A 16,781-nucleotide genomic window follows, 5' to 3' on the forward strand; every position below is an offset into this window, starting at 1 on the left:
GACCCAGTGTTCACATGTGGCAAGACGCTCCTCGGGGCGCGTCTTGCCTGGGCCTCTCTCCTGGAGGCGCTCAGTCAGACCCATTGTTGACATGTGGCAAGACGCTCCTCGGGGCACGTCTTGCTTGGGCCTCTCTCCTGGAGGCGCTCAGTCAGACCGAGTTCTGACATGTGGCAAGACGCTCCTCGGGGCGCGTCTTGCTTGGGCTTCTCTCCTGGAGGCCCTCAGTCAGACCCATTGTTGACATGTGGCAAGACGCTCCTCGGGGCGCGTCTTATTTGGGCCTCTCTCCTGGAGGCGCTCAGTAAGACCGAGTGCTGACATGTGGCAAGACGCTCCTCGGGGCGCTTCTTGCTTGGGCTTCTCTCCTGGAGGCCCTCTGTCAGACCCAGTGTTGACATGTGGCAAAACGCTCCTCCGGGCGCGTCTTGCTTGGGCCTCTCTCCTGGAGGCGCTCAGTCAGACCCAGTGTTGACATGTGGCAAGACGCTCCTTGGGGCGCGTCGTGCTTGGGCCTCTCTCCTGGAGGCGCTCAGTCAGACCGAGTGCTGACATGTGGCAAGACGCTCCCCGGGGCGCGTCTTGCTGGGGCTTCTCTCATGGAGGCACTCAGTCATACCCAGTGTTGACATGTGTCAAGACGCTCCTCGGGCGTTTCTTGCTTGGGCCTCTCTCCCGGAAGCTCTCAGTCAGACCCAGTGTTGACATGTGACAAGACGCTCCTCGGGGCGCGTCTTGCTTGGGCCTCTCTCCTGGAGGTGCTCAGTCAGACCCAGAGGTGACATGTGGCAAGACGCTCCTCGGGGCGCGTCTTGCTTGGGCCTCTCTCCTGGAGGCGCTCAGTCAGACAAAGTGCTGACATGTGGCAAGACGCTCCTTGGGGCGCGTCTTGCTTGGACTTCTCTCCTGGAGGCCCTCAGTCAGACCCATTGTTGACATGTGGCAAGACACTCCTCAGGGCGCGTCTTGCTTGGGCCTCTCTCCTGGAGCCGCTCAGTCAGACCGAGTGCTGACATGTGGCAAGACGCTCCTCGGGGCGCATCTTGCTTGGGCTTCTCTCCTGGAGGCGCTCAGTCAGACCGAGTGCTGACATGTGGCAAGACGCTCCTCGGGGCGCGTCTTGCTTGGGCCTCTCTCCTGGAGGCGCTCAGTCAGACCGAGTGCTGACATGTGGCAAGACGCTCCTCGGGGCGCATGTTGCTTGGACTTCTCTCCTGGAGGCTCTCAGTCAGACCCATTGTTGTCATGTGGCAAGACGCTCCTCGGGGCGCGTCTTGCTTGGGCCTCTCAACTGGAGGCGCTCAGTCAGACCCAGTGTTGACATGTGGCAAGACGCTCCTCGGGGCGCGTCTTGCTTGGGCCTCTCACCTGGAGGCTCTCAGTCAGACCCAGTGTTGACATGTGGCAAGACGCTCCTCGGGGCGCGTCTTGCTTGGGCCTCTCTCCTGGGGAGGCGATCAGTCAGACCGAGTGCTGACATGTGGCAAGACGCTCCTCGGGGCGCGTCTTGCTTGGGCCTCTCTCCTGGAGGCGCTCAGTCAGACCGAGTGCTGACATGTGGCAAGATGCTCCTCGGGGCGCATCTTGCTTGGGCTTCTCTCCTGGAGGCTCTCAGTCAGACCCATTGTTGTCATGTGGCAAGACGCTCCTCGGGGCGCGTCTTGCTTGGGCCTCTCACCTGGAGGCGCTCAGTCAGACCCAGTGTTGACATGTGGCAAGACGCTCCTCGGGGCGCGTCTTGCTTGGGCCTCTCACCTGGAGGCGCTCAGTCAGACCCAGTGTTGACATGTGGCAAGACGCTCCTCGGGGCGCGTCTTGCTTGGGCCTCTCTCCTGGGGAGGCGATCAGTCAGACCCAGTGTTGACATGTGTCAAGACGCTCCTCGGGCGTTTCTTGCTTGGGCCTCTCTCCTGGAGGCGCTCAGTCAGACCCAGTGTTGACATGCTGCAAGACGCTCCTCGGGGCGCGTCTTGCTTGGGCCTCTCTCCTGGAGGCGCTCAGTCAGACCTAGTGCTGACATGTGGCAAGACGCTCCTCGGGGCGCGTCTTGCTTGGGCTTCTCTCCTGGAGGCCCTCAGTCAGACCCTTCGTTGACATGTGGCAAGACGCTCCTCGGGGCGCATCTTGCTTGGGCCTCTCTCCTGGAGGCGCTCAGTCAGACCCAGTGTTGACTTGTGGCAAGACGCTCCTCGGGCGCGTCTTGCTTGGCCCTCTCTCCTGGAGGCGCTCAGTCAGACCGAGTGCTGACATGTGGCAAGAAGCTCCTCACGGCGCGTCTTGCTTGGGCTTCTCTCCTGGAGGCCCTCAGTCAGACCCATTGTTGACATGTGGCAAGACGCTCCTCGGGGCGCGTCTTGCTTGGGCCTCTCTCCAGAAGGCCCTCAATCAGACCCAGTGTTGACACGTGGCAAGACGCTCCTCGGGGCGCTTCTTGCTTGGGCCTCTCTCCTGGAGGCGCTCAGTCAGACCCAGTGGTGACATGTGGCAAGACGCTCCTCGGGGCGCGTATTGCTTGGGCCTCTCTCCTGGATGCCCTCTGTCAGACCCAGTGTTGACATTTGGCAAGACTCTCCTCGGGGCGCGTCTTTCTTGGGCTTCTCTCATTGAGGCCCTCAGACAGACTCACTGTTGACATGTGTCGACGCTCCTCGGGGCGTGTCTTGCTTGGGCCTCTCTCCTGGAGGCCCTCAGTCAGACCCATTGTTGACATGTGGCAAGACGCTCCTCGGGGCACGTCTTGCTTAGGCCTCTCTCCTGGAGGCACTCAGTCAGACCGAGTAGAGACATGTGACAAGACGCTCCTCGGGGCGCGTCTTGCTTGGGCCTCTCTCCTGGAGGCGCTCATTCAGACCCAGTGTTCAGATGTGGCAAGACGCTCCTCGGGGCGCGTCTTGCTTGGGCCTCTCTCCTGGAGGCGCTCAGTCAGACCCATTGTTGACATGTCGCAAGACGCTCCTCGGGGCACGTCTTGCTTGGGCCTCTCTCCTGGAGGCGCTCAGTCAGACCGAGTTCTGACATGTGAAAAGACGCTCCTCGGGGCGCGTCTTGCTTGGGCTTCTCTGCTGGAGGCCCTCAGTCAGACCCATTGTTGACATGTGGCAAGACGTTCCTCCGGGTGCGTCTTGCTTGGGCCTCTCACCTGGAGGCGCTCAGTCAGACCCAGTGTTGACATGTGGCAAGACGCTCCTCGGGGCGCGTCTTGCTTGGGCCTCTCTCCTGGGGAGGCGATCAGTCAGACCCAGTGTTCACATGTGTCAAGACGCTCCTCGGGCGTTTCTTGCTTGGGCCTCTCTCCTGGAGGCGCTCAGTCAGACCCAGTGTTGACATGTGGCAAGACGCTCCTCGGGGCTCGTCTTGCTTGGGCCTCTCTCCTGGAGGCGCTCAGTCAGACCTAGTGCTGACATGTGGCAAGACGCTCCTCGGGGCGCGTCTTGCTTGGGCTTCTCTCCTGGAGGCCCTCAGTCAGACCCTTCGTTGACATGTGGCAAGACGCTCCTCAGGGCGCATCTTGCTTGGGCCTCTCTTCTGGAGGCGCTCAGTCAGACCCAGTGTTGACTTGTGGCAAGACGCTCCTCGGGGCGCGTCTTGCTTGGCCCTCGCTCCTGGAGGCGCTCAGTCAGACCGAGTGCTGACATGTGGCAAGAAGCTCCTCACGGCGCGTCTTGCTTGGGCTTCTCTCCTGGAGGCTCTCAGTCAGACCCATTGTTGACATGTGGCAAGACGCTCCTCGGGGCGCGTCTTGCTTGGGCCTCTCTCCAGAAGGCCCTCAATCAGACCCAGTGTTGACACGTGGCAAGACGCTCCTCGGGGCGCTTCTTGCTTGGGCCTCTCTCCTGGAGGCGCTCAGTCAGACCCAGTGGTGACATGTGGCAAGACGCTCCTCGGGGCGCGTATTGCTTGGGCCTCTCTCCTGGATGCCCTCTGTCAGACCCAGTGTTGACATGTGGCAAGACTCTCCTCGGGGCGCGTCTTGCTTGGGCTTCTCTCATGGAGGCCCTCAGTCAGACCCACTGTTGACATGTGTCAAGACGCTCCTCGGGGCGTGTCTTGCTTGGGCCTCTCTCCTGGAGGCGCTCAGTCAGACCCAGTGTTGACATGTGGCAAGACGCTCCCCGGGGCGCTTCTTGCTTGGGCTTCTCTCCGGGAGGCCCTCAGTCAGACCCATTGTTGACATGTGGCAAGACGCTCCTCGGGGCACGTCTTGCTTAGGCCTCTCTCCTGGAGGCACTCAGTCAGACCGAGTAGAGACATGTGACAAGACGCTCCTCGGGGCGCGACTTGCTTGGGCCTCTCTCCTGGAGGCGCTCATTCAGACCCAGTGTTCAGATGTGGAGAGACGCTCCTCGGGGCGCGTCTTGCTTGGGCCTCTCTCCTGGAGGCGCTCAGTCAGACCCATTGTTGACATGTCGCAAGACGCTCCTCGGGGCACGTCCTGCTTGGGCCTCTCCTGGAGGCGCTCAGTCAGACCGAGTTCTGACATGTGAAAAGACGCTCCTCGGGGCGCGTCTTGCTTGGGCTTCTCTGCTGGAGGCCCTCAGTCAGACCCATTGTTGACATGTGGCAAGACGCTACTCGGGGCGCGTCTTATTTGGGCCTCTCTCCTGGAGGCGCTCAGTAAGACCGAGTGCTGACATGTGGCAAGACGCTCCTCGGGGCGCTTCTTGCTTGGGCTTCTCTCCTGGAGGCCCTCAGTCAGACCCATTGTTGACATGTGGCAAGATGCTCCTCGGGGCGCATCTTGCTTGGGCCTCTCTCCTTGAGGCCCTCTGTCAGACCCAGTGTTGACATGTGGCAAAACGCTCCTCCGGGCGCGTCTTGCTTGGGCCTCTCTCCTGGAGGCGCTCAGTCACACCCAATGTTGACATGTGGCAAGACGCTCCTCGGGGCACGTCTTGCTTGTGCCTCTCTCCTGGAGGCGCTCAGTCAGACCGAGTAGTGACATGTGACAAGACGCTCCTCGGGGCGCGTCTTGCTGGGGCTTCTCTCATGGAGGCACTCAGTCAGACCCAGTGTTGACATGTGGCAAGATGCTCCTCGGGCGTTTCTTGCTTGGGCCTCTCTCCTGGAGGCGCTCAGTCAGACCCAGAGGTTTCATGTGGCAAGACGCTCCTCGGGCCTCTCTCCTGGAGGCGCTCAGTCAGACCCAGTGTTGACATGTGGCAAGACGCTCCTTGGGGTGCGTCTTGCTTGGGCCTCTCTCCTGGAGGCGCTCAGTCAGACCCATTGTTGACATGTGGCAAGACGCTCCTCGGGGCGCGTCTTGCTTGGGCCTCTCTCCAGAAGGCCCTCAATCAGACCCAGTGTTGACACGTGGCAAGACGCTCCTCGGGGCGCTTCTTGCTTGGGCCTCTCTCCTGGAGGCGCTCAGTCAGACCCAGTGGTGACATGTGGCAAGACGCTCCTCGGGGCGCGTATTGCTTGGGCCTCTCTCCTGGAGGTGCTCAGTCAGACCCAGTGTTGACATGTGGCAAGACTCTCCTCGGGGCGCGTCTTGCTTGGGCTTCTCTCATTGAGGCCCTCAGTCAGACTCACTGTTGACATGTGTCGACGCTCCTCGGGTCGTGTCTTGCTTGGGCCTCTCTCCTGGAGGCCCTCAGTCAGACCCATTGTTGACATGTGGCAAGACGCTCCTCGGGGCACGTCTTGCTTAGGCCTCTCTCCTGGAGGCACTCAGTCAGACCGAGTAGAGACATGTGACAAGACGCTCCTCGGGGCGCGTCTTGCTTGGGCCTCTCTCCTGGAGGCGCTCATTCAGACCCAGTGTTCAGATGTGGCAAGACGCTCCTCGGGGCGCGTCTTGCTTGGGCCTCTCTCCTGGAGGCGCTCAGTCAGACCCATTGTTGACATGTCGCAAGACGCTCCTCGGGGCACGTCTTGCTTGGGCCTCTCTCCTGGAGGCGCTCAGTCAGACCGAGTTCTGACATGTGAAAAGACGCTCCTCGGGGCGCGTCTTGCTTGGGCTTCTCTGCTGGAGGCCCTCAGTCAGACCCATTGTTGACATGTGGCAAGACGTTCCTCGGGGTGCGTCTTGCTTGGGCCTCTCACCTGGAGGCGCTCAGTCAGACCCAGTGTTGACATGTGGCAAGACGCTCCTCGGGGCGCGTCTTGCTTGGGCCTCTCTCCTGGGGAGATGATCAGTCAGACCCAGTGTTCACATGTGTCAAGACGCTCCTCGGGCGTTTCTTGCTTGGGCCTCTCTCCTGGAGGCGCTCAGTCAGACCCAGTGTTGACATGTGGCAAGACGCTCCTCGGGGCGCGTCTTGCTTGGGCCTCTCTCCTGGAGGCGCTCAGTCAGACCTAGTGCTGACATGTGGCAAGACGCTCCTCGGGGCGCGTCTTGCTTGGGCTTCTCTCCTGGAGGCCCTCAGTCAGACCCTTCGTTGACATGTGGCAAGACGCTCCTCAGGGCGCATCTTGCTTGGGCCTCTCTTCTGGAGGCGCTCAGTCAGACCCAGTGTTGACTTGTGGCAAGACGCTCCTCGGGGCGCGTCTTGCTTGGCCCTCGCTCCTGGAGGCGCTCAGTCAGACCGAGTGCTGACATGTGGCAAGAAGCTCCTCACGGCGCGTCTTGCTTGGGCTTCTCTCCTGGAGGCTCTCAGTCAGACCCATTGTTGACATGTGGCAAGACGCTCCTCGGGGCGCGTCTTGCTTGGGCCTCTCTCCAGAAGGCCCTCAATCAGACCCAGTGTTGACACGTGGCAAGACGCTCCTCGGGGCGCTTCTTGCTTGGGCCTCTCTCCTGGAGGCGCTCAGTCAGACCCAGTGGTGACATGTGGCAAGACGCTCCTCGGGGCGCGTATTGCTTGGGCCTCTCTCCTGGATGCCCTCTGTCAGACCCAGTGTTGACATGTGGCAAGACTCTCCTCGGGGCGCGTCTTGCTTGGGCTTCTCTCATGGAGGCCCTCAGTCAGACCCACTGTTGACATGTGTCAAGACGCTCCTCGGGGCGTGTCTTGCTTGGGCCTCTCTCCTGGAGGCGCTCAGTCAGACCCAGTGTTGACATGTGGCAAGACGCTCCCCGGGGCGCTTCTTGCTTGGGCTTCTCTCCGGGAGGCCCTCAGTCAGACCCATTGTTGACATGTGGCAAGACGCTCCTCGGGGCACAGCTTGCTTAGGCCTCTCTCCTGGAGGCACTCAGTCAGACCGAGTAGAGACATGTGACAAGACGCTCCTCGGGGCGCGACTTGCTTGGGCCTCTCTCCTGGAGGCGCTCATTCAGACCCAGTGTTCAGATGTGGCAAGACGCTCCTCGGGGCGCGTCTTGCTTGGGCCTCTCTCCTGGAGGCGCTCAGTCAGACCCATTGTTGACATGTCGCAAGACGCTCCTCGGGGCACGTCTTGCTTGGGCCTCTCTCCTGGAGGCGCTCAGTCAGACCGAGTTCTGACATGTGAAAAGACGCTCCTCGGGGCGCGTCTTGCTTGGGCTTCTCTGCTGGAGGCCCTCAGTCAGACCCATTGTTGACATGTGGCAAGACGCTACTCGGGGCGCGTCTTATTTGGGCCTCTCTCCTGGAGGCGCTCAGTAAGACCGAGTGCTGACATGTGGCAAGACGCTCCTCGGGGCGCTTCTTGCTTGGGCTTCTCTCCTGGAGGCCCTCAGTCAGACCCATTGTTGACATGTGGCAAGATGCTCCTCGGGGCGCATCTTGCTTGGGCCTCTCTCCTTGAGGCCCTCTGTCAGACCCAGTGTTGACATGTGGCAAAACGCTCCTCCGGGCGCGTCTTGCTTGGGCCTCTCTCCTGGAGGCGCTCAGTCAGACCCAGTGTTGACATGTGGCAAGACGCTCCTCGGGGCGCGTCTTGCTTGGGCCTCTCTCCTGGAGGCTCTCAGTCAGACCGAGTGCTGACATGTGGCAAGACGCTCCTTGGGGCGCGTCTTGCTTGGACTTCTCTCCTGGAGGCCCTCAGTCAGACCCATTGTTGACATGTGGCAAGACGCTCCTCGGGGCGCATCTTGCTTGGGCTTTTCTCCTGGAGGCCCTCAGTCAGACCCATTGTTGACATGTGGCAAGACGCTCCTCGGGGCGCGTCTTGCTTGGGCCTCTCTCCTGGAGGCGCTCAGTCAGACCGAGTGCTGACATGTGGCAAGACGCTCCTCGGGGCGCGTCTTGCTTGGGCCTCTCTCCTGGAGGCGCTCAGTCAGACCGAGTGCTGACATGTGGCAAGACGCTCCTCGGGGCGCGTCTTGCTTGGACTTCTCTCCTGGAGGCCCTCAGTCAGACCCATTGTTGACATGTGGCAAGACGCTCCTCGGGGCGCGTCTTGCTTGGGCCTCTCTCCTGGAGGTGCTCAGTCAGACCGAGTGCTGACATGTGGCAAGACGCTCCTTGGGGCGCATCTTGCTTGGGCTTTTCTCCTGGAGGCTGTCAGTCAGACCCATTGTTGTCATGTGGCAAGACGCTCCTCGGGGCGCGTCTTGCTCGGGCCTCTCTCCTGGAGGCGCTCAGTAAGACCGAGTGCTGACATGTGGCAAGACGCTCCTCGGGGCGCGTCTTGCTCGGGCCTCTCTCCTGGAGGCGCTCAGTCAGACCGAGTGCTGACATGTGGCAAGACGCTCCTTGGGGCGCGTCTTGCTTGGGCCTCTCTCCTGGAGGCGCACAGTCAGACCGAGTGCTGACATGTGGCAAGATGCTCCTCGGGGCGCGTCTTGCTTGGGCCTCTCTCCTGGAGGCGCTCATTCAGACCCAGTGTTCACATGTGGCAAGACGCTCCTCGGGGCGCGTCTTGCTTGGGCCTCTCTCCTGGAGGCGCTCAGTCAGACCCATTGTTGACATGTGGCAAGACGCTCCTCGGGGCACGTCTTGCTTGGGCCTCTCTCCTGGAGGCGCTCAGTCAGACCGAGTTCTGACATGTGAAAAGACGCTCCTCGGGGCGCGTCTTGCTTGGGCTTCTCTGCTGGAGGCCCTCAGTCAGACCCATTGTTGACATGTGGCAAGACGCTACTCGGGGCGCGTCTTATTTGGGCCTCTCTCCTGGAGGCGCTCAGTAAGACCGAGTGCTGACATGTGGCAAGACGCTCCTCGGGGCGCTTCTTGCTTCGGCTTCTCTCCTGGAGGCCCTCAGTCAGACCCATTGTTGACATGTGGCAAGATGCTCCTCGGGGCGCATCTTGCTTGGGCCTCTCTCCTTGAGGCCCTCTGTCAGACCCAGTGTTGACATGTGGCAAAACGCTCCTCCGGGCGCGTCTTGCTTTGGCCTCTCTCCTGGAGGCGCTCAGTCAGACCCAGTGTTGACATGTGGCAAGACGCTCCTTGGGGCGCGTCTTGCTTGGGCCTCTCTCCTGGAGGCGCTCAGTCAGACCGAGTGCTGACATGTGGCAAGACGCTCCCCGGGGCGCGTCTTGCTGGGGCTTCTTTCATGGAGGTACTCAGTCAGACCCAGTGTTGACATGTGTCAAGACGCTCCTCGGGCATTTCTTGCTTGGGCCTCTCTCCCGGAGGCGCTCAGTCAGACCCAGTGTTGACATGTGACAAGACGCTCCTCAGGGCGCGTCTTGCTTGGGCCTCTCTCCTGGAGGTGCTCAGTCAGACCGAGTGCTGACATCTGGCAAGACGCTCCTCGGGGCGCATCTTGCTTGGGCTTCTCTCCTGGAGGCTCTCAGTCAGACCCATTGTTGTCATGTGGCAAGACGCTCCTCAGGGCGCGTCTTGCTTGGGCCTCTCTCCTGGAGGTGCTCAGTCAGACCGAGTGCTGACATCTGGCAAGACGCTCCTCGGGGCGCATCTTGCTTGGGCTTCTCTCCTGGAGGCTCTCAGTCAGACCCATTGTTGTCATGTGGCAAGACGCTCCTCGGGGCGCGTCTTGCTTGGGCCTCTCACCTGGAGGCGCTCAGTCAGACCCAGTGTTGACATGTGGCAAGACGCTCCTCGGGGCGCGTCTTGCTTGGGCCTCTCTCCTGGGGAGGCAATCAGTCAGACCCAGTGTTGACATGTGTCAAGACGCTCCTCGGGCATTTCTTGCTTGGGCCTCTCTCCTGGAGGCGCTCAGTCAGACCCAGTGTTGACATGTGGCAAGACGCTCCTCGGGGCACGTCTTGCTTGGGCCTCTCTCCTGGAGGCGCTCAGTCAGACCCAGTGTTGACATGTGGCAAGACGCTCCCCGGGGCGCTTCTTGCTTGGGCTTCTCTCCGGGAGGCCCTCAGTCAGACCAATTGTTGACATGTGGCAAGACGCTCCTCGGGGCACGTCTTGCTTAGGCCTCTCTCCTGGAGGCACTCAGTCAGACCGAGTAGTGACATGTGACTAGACGCTCCTCGGGGCGCGTCTTGCTTGGGCCTCTCTCCTGGAGGCGCTCAGTCAGACCCAGTGTTGACATGTGGCAAGATGCTCCTCGGGGCGCGTCTTGCTTGGGCCTCTCTCCTGGAGGCGCTCAGTCAGACCCAGTGTTGACATGTGGCAAGACGCTCCTCGGGGCGCTTCTTGCTTGGGCTTCTCTCCTGGAGGCCCTCAGTCAGACCCATTGTTGACATGTGGCAAGATGCTCCTCGGGGCGCATCTTGCTTGGGCCTCTCTCCTTGAGGCCCTCTGTCAGACCCAGTGTTGACATGTGGCAAAACGCTCCTCCGGGCGCGTCTTGCTTTGGCCTCTCTCCTGGAGGCGCTCAGTCAGACCCAGTGTTGACATGTGGCAAGACGCTCCTTGGGGCGCGTCTTGCTTGGGCCTCTCTCCTGGAGAAGCTCAGTCAAACCGAGTGCTGACATGTGGCAAGACGCTCCCCGGGGCGCGTCTTGCTGGGGCTTCTCTCATGGAGGCACTCAGTCAGACCCAGTGTTGACATGTGTCAAGACGCTCCTCGGGCATTTCTTGCTTGGGCCTCTCTCCCTGAGGCGCTCAGTCAGACCCAGTGTTGACATGTGACAAGACGCTCCTCGGGGCGCGTCTTGCTTGGGCCTCTCTCCTGGAGGCGCTCAGTCAGACCGAGTGCTGACATGTGGCAAGACGCTCCTCGGGGCGCATCTTGCTTGGGCTTCTCTCCTGGAGGCTCTCAGTCCGACCCATTGTTGTCATGTGGCAAGACGCTCCTCGGGGCGCGTCTTGCTTGGGCCTCTCACCTGGAGAAGCTCAGTCAGACCCAGTGTTGACATGTGGCAAGACGCTCCTCGGGGCGCGTCTTGCTTGGGCCTCTCACCTGGAGGCGCTCAGTCAGACCCAGTGTTGACATGTGGCAAAACGCTCCTCGCGGCGCGTCTTGCTTGGGCCTCTCTCCTGGGGAGGCGATCAGTCAGACCCAGTGTTGACATGTGTCAAGACGCTCCTCGGGCGTTTCTTGCTTGGGCCTCTCTCCTGGAGGCGCTCAGTCAGACCCAGTGTTGACATGTGGCAAGACGCTCCTCGGGGCGCGTCTTGCTTGGGCCTCTCTCCTGGAGGCGCTCAGTCAGACCTAGTGCTGACATGTGGCAAGACGCTCCTCGGGGCGCGTCTTGCTTGGGCCTCTCTCCAGAAGTCCCTCATTCAGACCCAGTGTTGACACGTGGCAAGACGCTCCTCGGGGCGCTTCTTGCTTGGGCCTCTCTCCTGGAGGCGCTCAGTCAGACCCAGTGGTGACATGTGGCAAGACGCTCCTCGGGGCGCGTATTGCTTGGGCCTCTCTCCTGGATGCCCTCTGTCAGACCCAGTGTTGACAGGTGGCAAGACTCTCCTCGGGGCGCGTCTTGCTTGGGCTTCTCTCATGGAGGCCCTCAGTCAGACCCACTGTTGACATGTGTCAAGACGCTCCTCGGGGCGTGTCTTGCTTGGGCCTCTCTCCTGGAGGCGCTCAGTCAGACCCAGTGTTGACATGTGGCAAGACGCTCCCCGGGGCGCTTCTTGCTTGGGCTTCTCTCCGGGAGGCCCTCAGTCAGACCCATTGTTGACATGTGGCAAGACGCTCCTCGGGGCACGTCTTGCTTAGGCCTCTCTCCTGGAGGCACTCAGTCAGACCGAGTAGTGACATGTGACAAGACGCTCCTCGGGGCGCGTCTTGCTTGGGCCTCTCTCCTGGAGGCGCTCAGTCAGACCCAGTGTTGACATGTGGCAAGATGCTCCTCGGGGCGCGTCTTGCTTGGGCCTCTCTCCTGGAGGCGCTCATTCAGACCCAGTGTTGAAATGTGGCAAGACGCTCCTCCGGGCGCGTCTTGCTTGGGCCTCTCACCTGGAGGCGCTGAGTCAGACCCAGTGTTGACATGTGGCAAGACGCTCCTCGGGGCGCGTCTTGCTTGGGCCTCTCTCCTGGGGAGGCAATCAGTCAGACCCAGTGTTGACATGTGTCAAGACGCTCCTCGGGCGTTTCTTGCTTGGGCCTCTCTACTGGAGGCGCTCAGTCAGACCCAGTGTTGACATGTGGCAAGACGCTCCTCGGGGCGCGTCTTGCTTGGGCCTCTCTCCTGGAGGCGCTCAGTCAGACCTAGTGCTGACATGTGGCAAGACGCTCCTCGGGGCGCGTCTTGCTTGGGCTTCTCTCCTGGAGGCCCTCAGTCAGACCCTTCGTTGACATGTGGCAAGACGCTCCTCGGGGCGCATCTTGCTTGGGCCTCTCTCCTGGAGGCGCTCAGTCAGACCCAGTGTTGACATGTGGCTAGACGCTCCTCGGGGCGCGTATTGCTTGGCCCTCTCTCCTGGAGGTGCTCAGTCAGACCGAGTGCTGACATGTGGCAAGACGCTCCTCGGGGCGCATCTTGCTTGGGCTTCTCTCCTGGAGGCCCTCACTCAGACCCATTGTTGACATGTGGCAAGACGCTCCTCCGGGCGCATCTTGCTTGGGCTTCTCTCCTGGAGGCCCTCACTCAGACCCATTGTTGACATGTGGCAAGACGCTCCTCCGGGCGCATCTTGCTTGGGCCTCTCTCCTGGAGGCGCTCAGTCAGACCGAGTGCTGACATGTGGCAAGACGCTCCTCGGGGCACGTCTTGCTGGGGCTTCTCTCCTGGAGGCCCTCAGTCAGACCCACTGTTGACATGTGTCAAGACGCTCCTCGGGGCGTGTCTTGCTTGGGCCTCTCTCCTGGAGGCGCTCAGTCAGACCCAGTGTTGACATGTGGCAAGACGCTCCCCGGGGCGCTTCTTGCTTGGGCTTCTCTCCGGGAGGCCCTCAGTCAGACCCATTGTTGACATGTGGCAAGACGCTCCTCGGGGCACGTCTTGCTTAGGCCTCTCTCCTGGAGGCACTCAGTCAGACCGAGTAGTGACATGTGACAAGACGCTCCTCGGGGCGCGTCTTGCTTGGGCCTCTCTCCTGGAGGCGCTCAGTCAGACCCAGTGTTGACATGTGGCAAGATGCTCCTCGGGGCGCGTCTTGCTTGGGCCTCTCTCCTGGACGCGCTCATTCAGACCCAGTGTTGACATGTGGCAAGACGCTCCTCCGGGCGCGTCTTGCTTGGGCCTCTCACCTGGAGGCGCTGAGTCAGACCCAGTGTTGACATGTGGCAAGACGCTCCTCGGGGCGCGTCTTGCTTGGGCCTCTCTCCTGGGGAGGCAATCAGTCAGACCCAGTGTTGACATGTGTCAAGACGCTCCTCGGGCGTTTCTTGCTTGGGCCTCTCTACTGGAGGCGCTCAGTCAGACCCAGTGTTGACATGTGGCAAGACGCTCCTCGGGGCGCGTCTTGCTTGGGCCTCTCTCCTGGAGGCGCTCAGTCAGACCTAGTGCTGACATGTGGCAAGACGCTCCTCGGGGCGCGTCTTGCTTGGGCTTCTCTCCTGGAGGCCCTCAGTCAGACCCTTCGTTGACATGTGGCAAGACGCTCCTCGGGGCGCATCTTGCTTGGGCCTCTCTCCTGGAGGCGCTCAGTCAGACCCAGTGTTGACATGTGGCTAGACGCTCCTCGGGGCGCGTATTGCTTGGCCCTCTCTCCTGGAGGTGCTCAGTCACACCGAGTGCTGACATGTGGCAAGACGCTCCTCGGGGCGCATCTTGCTTGGGCTTCTCTCCTGGAGGCCCTCACTCAGACCCATTGTTGACATGTGGCAAGACGCTCCTCCGGGCGCATCTTGCTTGGGCTTCTCTCCTGGAGGCCCTCACTCAGACCCATTGTTGACATGTGGCAAGACGCTCCTCCGGGCGCATCTTGCTTGGGCCTCTCTCCTGGAGGCGCTCAGTCAGACCGAGTGCTGACATGTGGCAAGACGCTCCTCGGGGCACGTCTTGCTGGGGCTTCTCTCCTGGAGGCGCTCAGTCCGACCCAGTGTTGACATGTGACAAGACGCTCCTCGGGGCGCGTCTTTCTTGGGCCTCTCTCCTGGAGGCGCTCAGTCAGACCCAGAGGTGACATGTGGCAAGACGCTCCTCGGGGCGCGTCTTGCTTGGGCCTCTCTCCTGGAGGCCCTCTGTCAAACCCAGTGTTGACATGTGGCAAGATGCTCCTCGGGGCGCATCTTGCTTGGGCCTCTCTCCTGGAGGCGCTCAGTCATACCGAGTGCTGACATGTGGCAAGACGCTCCTCGGGGCACGTCTTGCTGGGGCTTCTCTCCTGGAGGCGCTCAGTCAGACCCAGTGTTGACATGTGACAAGACGCTCCTCGGGGCGCGTCTTGCTTGGGCCTCTCTCCTGGAGGCGCTCAGTCAGACCCAGTGTTGACATGTGGCAAGACGCTCCCCGGGGCGCTTCTTGCTTGGGCTTCTCTCCTGGAGGCCCTCAGTCAGACCCATTGTTGACATGTGGCAAGACGCTCCTCGGGGCACGTCTTGCTTGGGCCTCTCTCCTGGAGGCACTCAGTCAGACCGAGTAGTGACTGGTGACAAGACGCTCCTTGGGGCGCGTCTTGCTTGGGCCTCTCTCCTGGAGGCGCTCAGTCAGACCCAGTGTTGACATGTGGCAAGATGCTCCTCGGGGCGCGTCTTGCTTGGGCCTCTCTCCTGGAGGCGCTCAGTCAGACCCAGTGTTCACATGTGGCAAGACGCTCCTCGGGGCGCGTCTTGCTTGGGCTTCTCTCCTGGAGGCCCTCAGTCAGACCCATTGTTGACATGTGGCAAGACGCTCCTAGGGGCGTGTCTTATTTGGGCCTCTCTCCTGGAGGCGCTCAGTAAGACCGAGTGCTGACATGTGGCAAGACGCTCCTCGGGGCGCTTCTTGCTTGGGCTTCTCTCCTGGAGGCCCTCAGTCAGACCCATTGTTGACAGGTGGCAAGATGCTCCTCGGGGCGCATCTTGCTTGGGCCTCTCTCCTTGAGGCCCTCTGTCAGACCCAGTGTTGACATGTGGCAAAACGCTCCTCCGGGCGCGTCTTGCTTGGGCCTCTCTCCTGGAGGCGCTCAGTCAGACCCAGTGTTGACATGTGGCAAGACGCTCCTTGGGGCGCGTCTTGCTTGGGCCTCTCTCCTGGAGGCGCTCAGTCAGACCGAGTGCTGACATCTGGCAAGACGCTCCCCGGGGCGCGTCTTGCTGGGGCTTCTCTCATGGAGGCACTCAGTCAGACCCAGTGTTGACATGTGGCAAGACGCTCCTCAGGGCGCGTCTTGCTTGGGCCTCTCTCAAGGGGAGGCGATCAGTCAGACCCAGTGTTGACATGTGTCAAGACGCTCCTCGGGCGTTTCTTGCTTGGGCCTCTCTCCCGGAGGCGCTCAGTCAGACCCAGTGTTGACATGTGACAAGACGCTCCTCGGGGCGTGTCTTGCTTGGGCCTCTCTCCTGGAGGTGCTCAGTCAGACCCAGAGGTGACATGTGGCAAGACGCTCCTCGGGGCGCGTCTTGCTTGGGCCTCTCTCCTGGAGGCGCTCAGTCAGACTGAGTGCTGACATGTGGCAAGACGCTCCTTGGGGCGCGTCTTGCTTGGACTTCTCTCCTGGAGGCCCTCAGTCAGACCCATTGTTGACATGTGGCAAGACGCTCCTCGGGGCGCGTCTTGCTTGGGCCTCTCTCCTGGAGGCGCTCAGTCAGACCGAGTGCTGACATGTGGCAAGACACTCCTCGGGGCGCATCTTGCTTGGACTTTTCTCCTGGAGACTCTCAGTCAGACCCATTGTTGTCATGTGGCAAGACGCTCCTCGGGGCGCGTCTTTCTTGGGCCTCTCTCCTGGAGGCGCTCAGTCAGACCGAGTGCTGACATGTGGCAAGACGCTCCTCGGGGCGCGTCTTGCTTGGGCCTCTCTCCTGGAGGCGCTCAGTCACACCGAGTGCTGACATGTGGCAAGACGCTCCTCGGGGCGCGTCTTGCTTGGGCCTCTCTCCTGGGGAGGCGATCAGTCAGACCCAGTGTTGACATGCAACATAATTCTGGTTGCCATTTAAAAACCATAAGTGCTAATGACTATATTCCTTTTTGGGGTAATGGGGGCTGTTAATTGGAGTACTCTAAAACAAACCTGACCTCTCTAGGATATTCAGAAGCCAAGTTATAAGCCCACAAAGGTGTAACTGGACTACTTCTTTAAAGTGACACCAGGCCCGGTGACCTTTGGGACATGGTTTGACCCCCTATAGGAATGTGCGATCATCTTGAAACGTTCAGATCACTTACAACTCAATAGATTCTACCTTCTTGTAACGTTTCAGCCTGATTGGACCTTGTTTTCACACAAATGGACCCAGAATGATGTGAAATTGTGCTTCGTGCAACATAATTCTGGGTGCCATTTACAAACCATAAGTGCTAATGACTCCATTCCTTTTTGTGGTTGTAGTGGCTGTTGATTGGAGTATACTTAAACAAACCTGATCTCTCTAGGACATTCAGAAGCCAAGTTATGAGCCCACAAATGTGTAACTGGACTACTTCTTTAAATTGACACCAGATCCGGTGACCTTTGGGACATGGTTTGACCACCTATAGGAATGTGCTATCATCATGAAACGTTCAGATCACTTACAATTCA

Source organism: Nothobranchius furzeri, chromosome 2 (genome assembly GCF_043380555.1).
Source record: "Nothobranchius furzeri strain GRZ-AD chromosome 2, NfurGRZ-RIMD1, whole genome shotgun sequence".
In the NCBI taxonomy this organism is placed as follows: domain Eukaryota; kingdom Metazoa; phylum Chordata; class Actinopteri; order Cyprinodontiformes; family Nothobranchiidae; genus Nothobranchius; species Nothobranchius furzeri.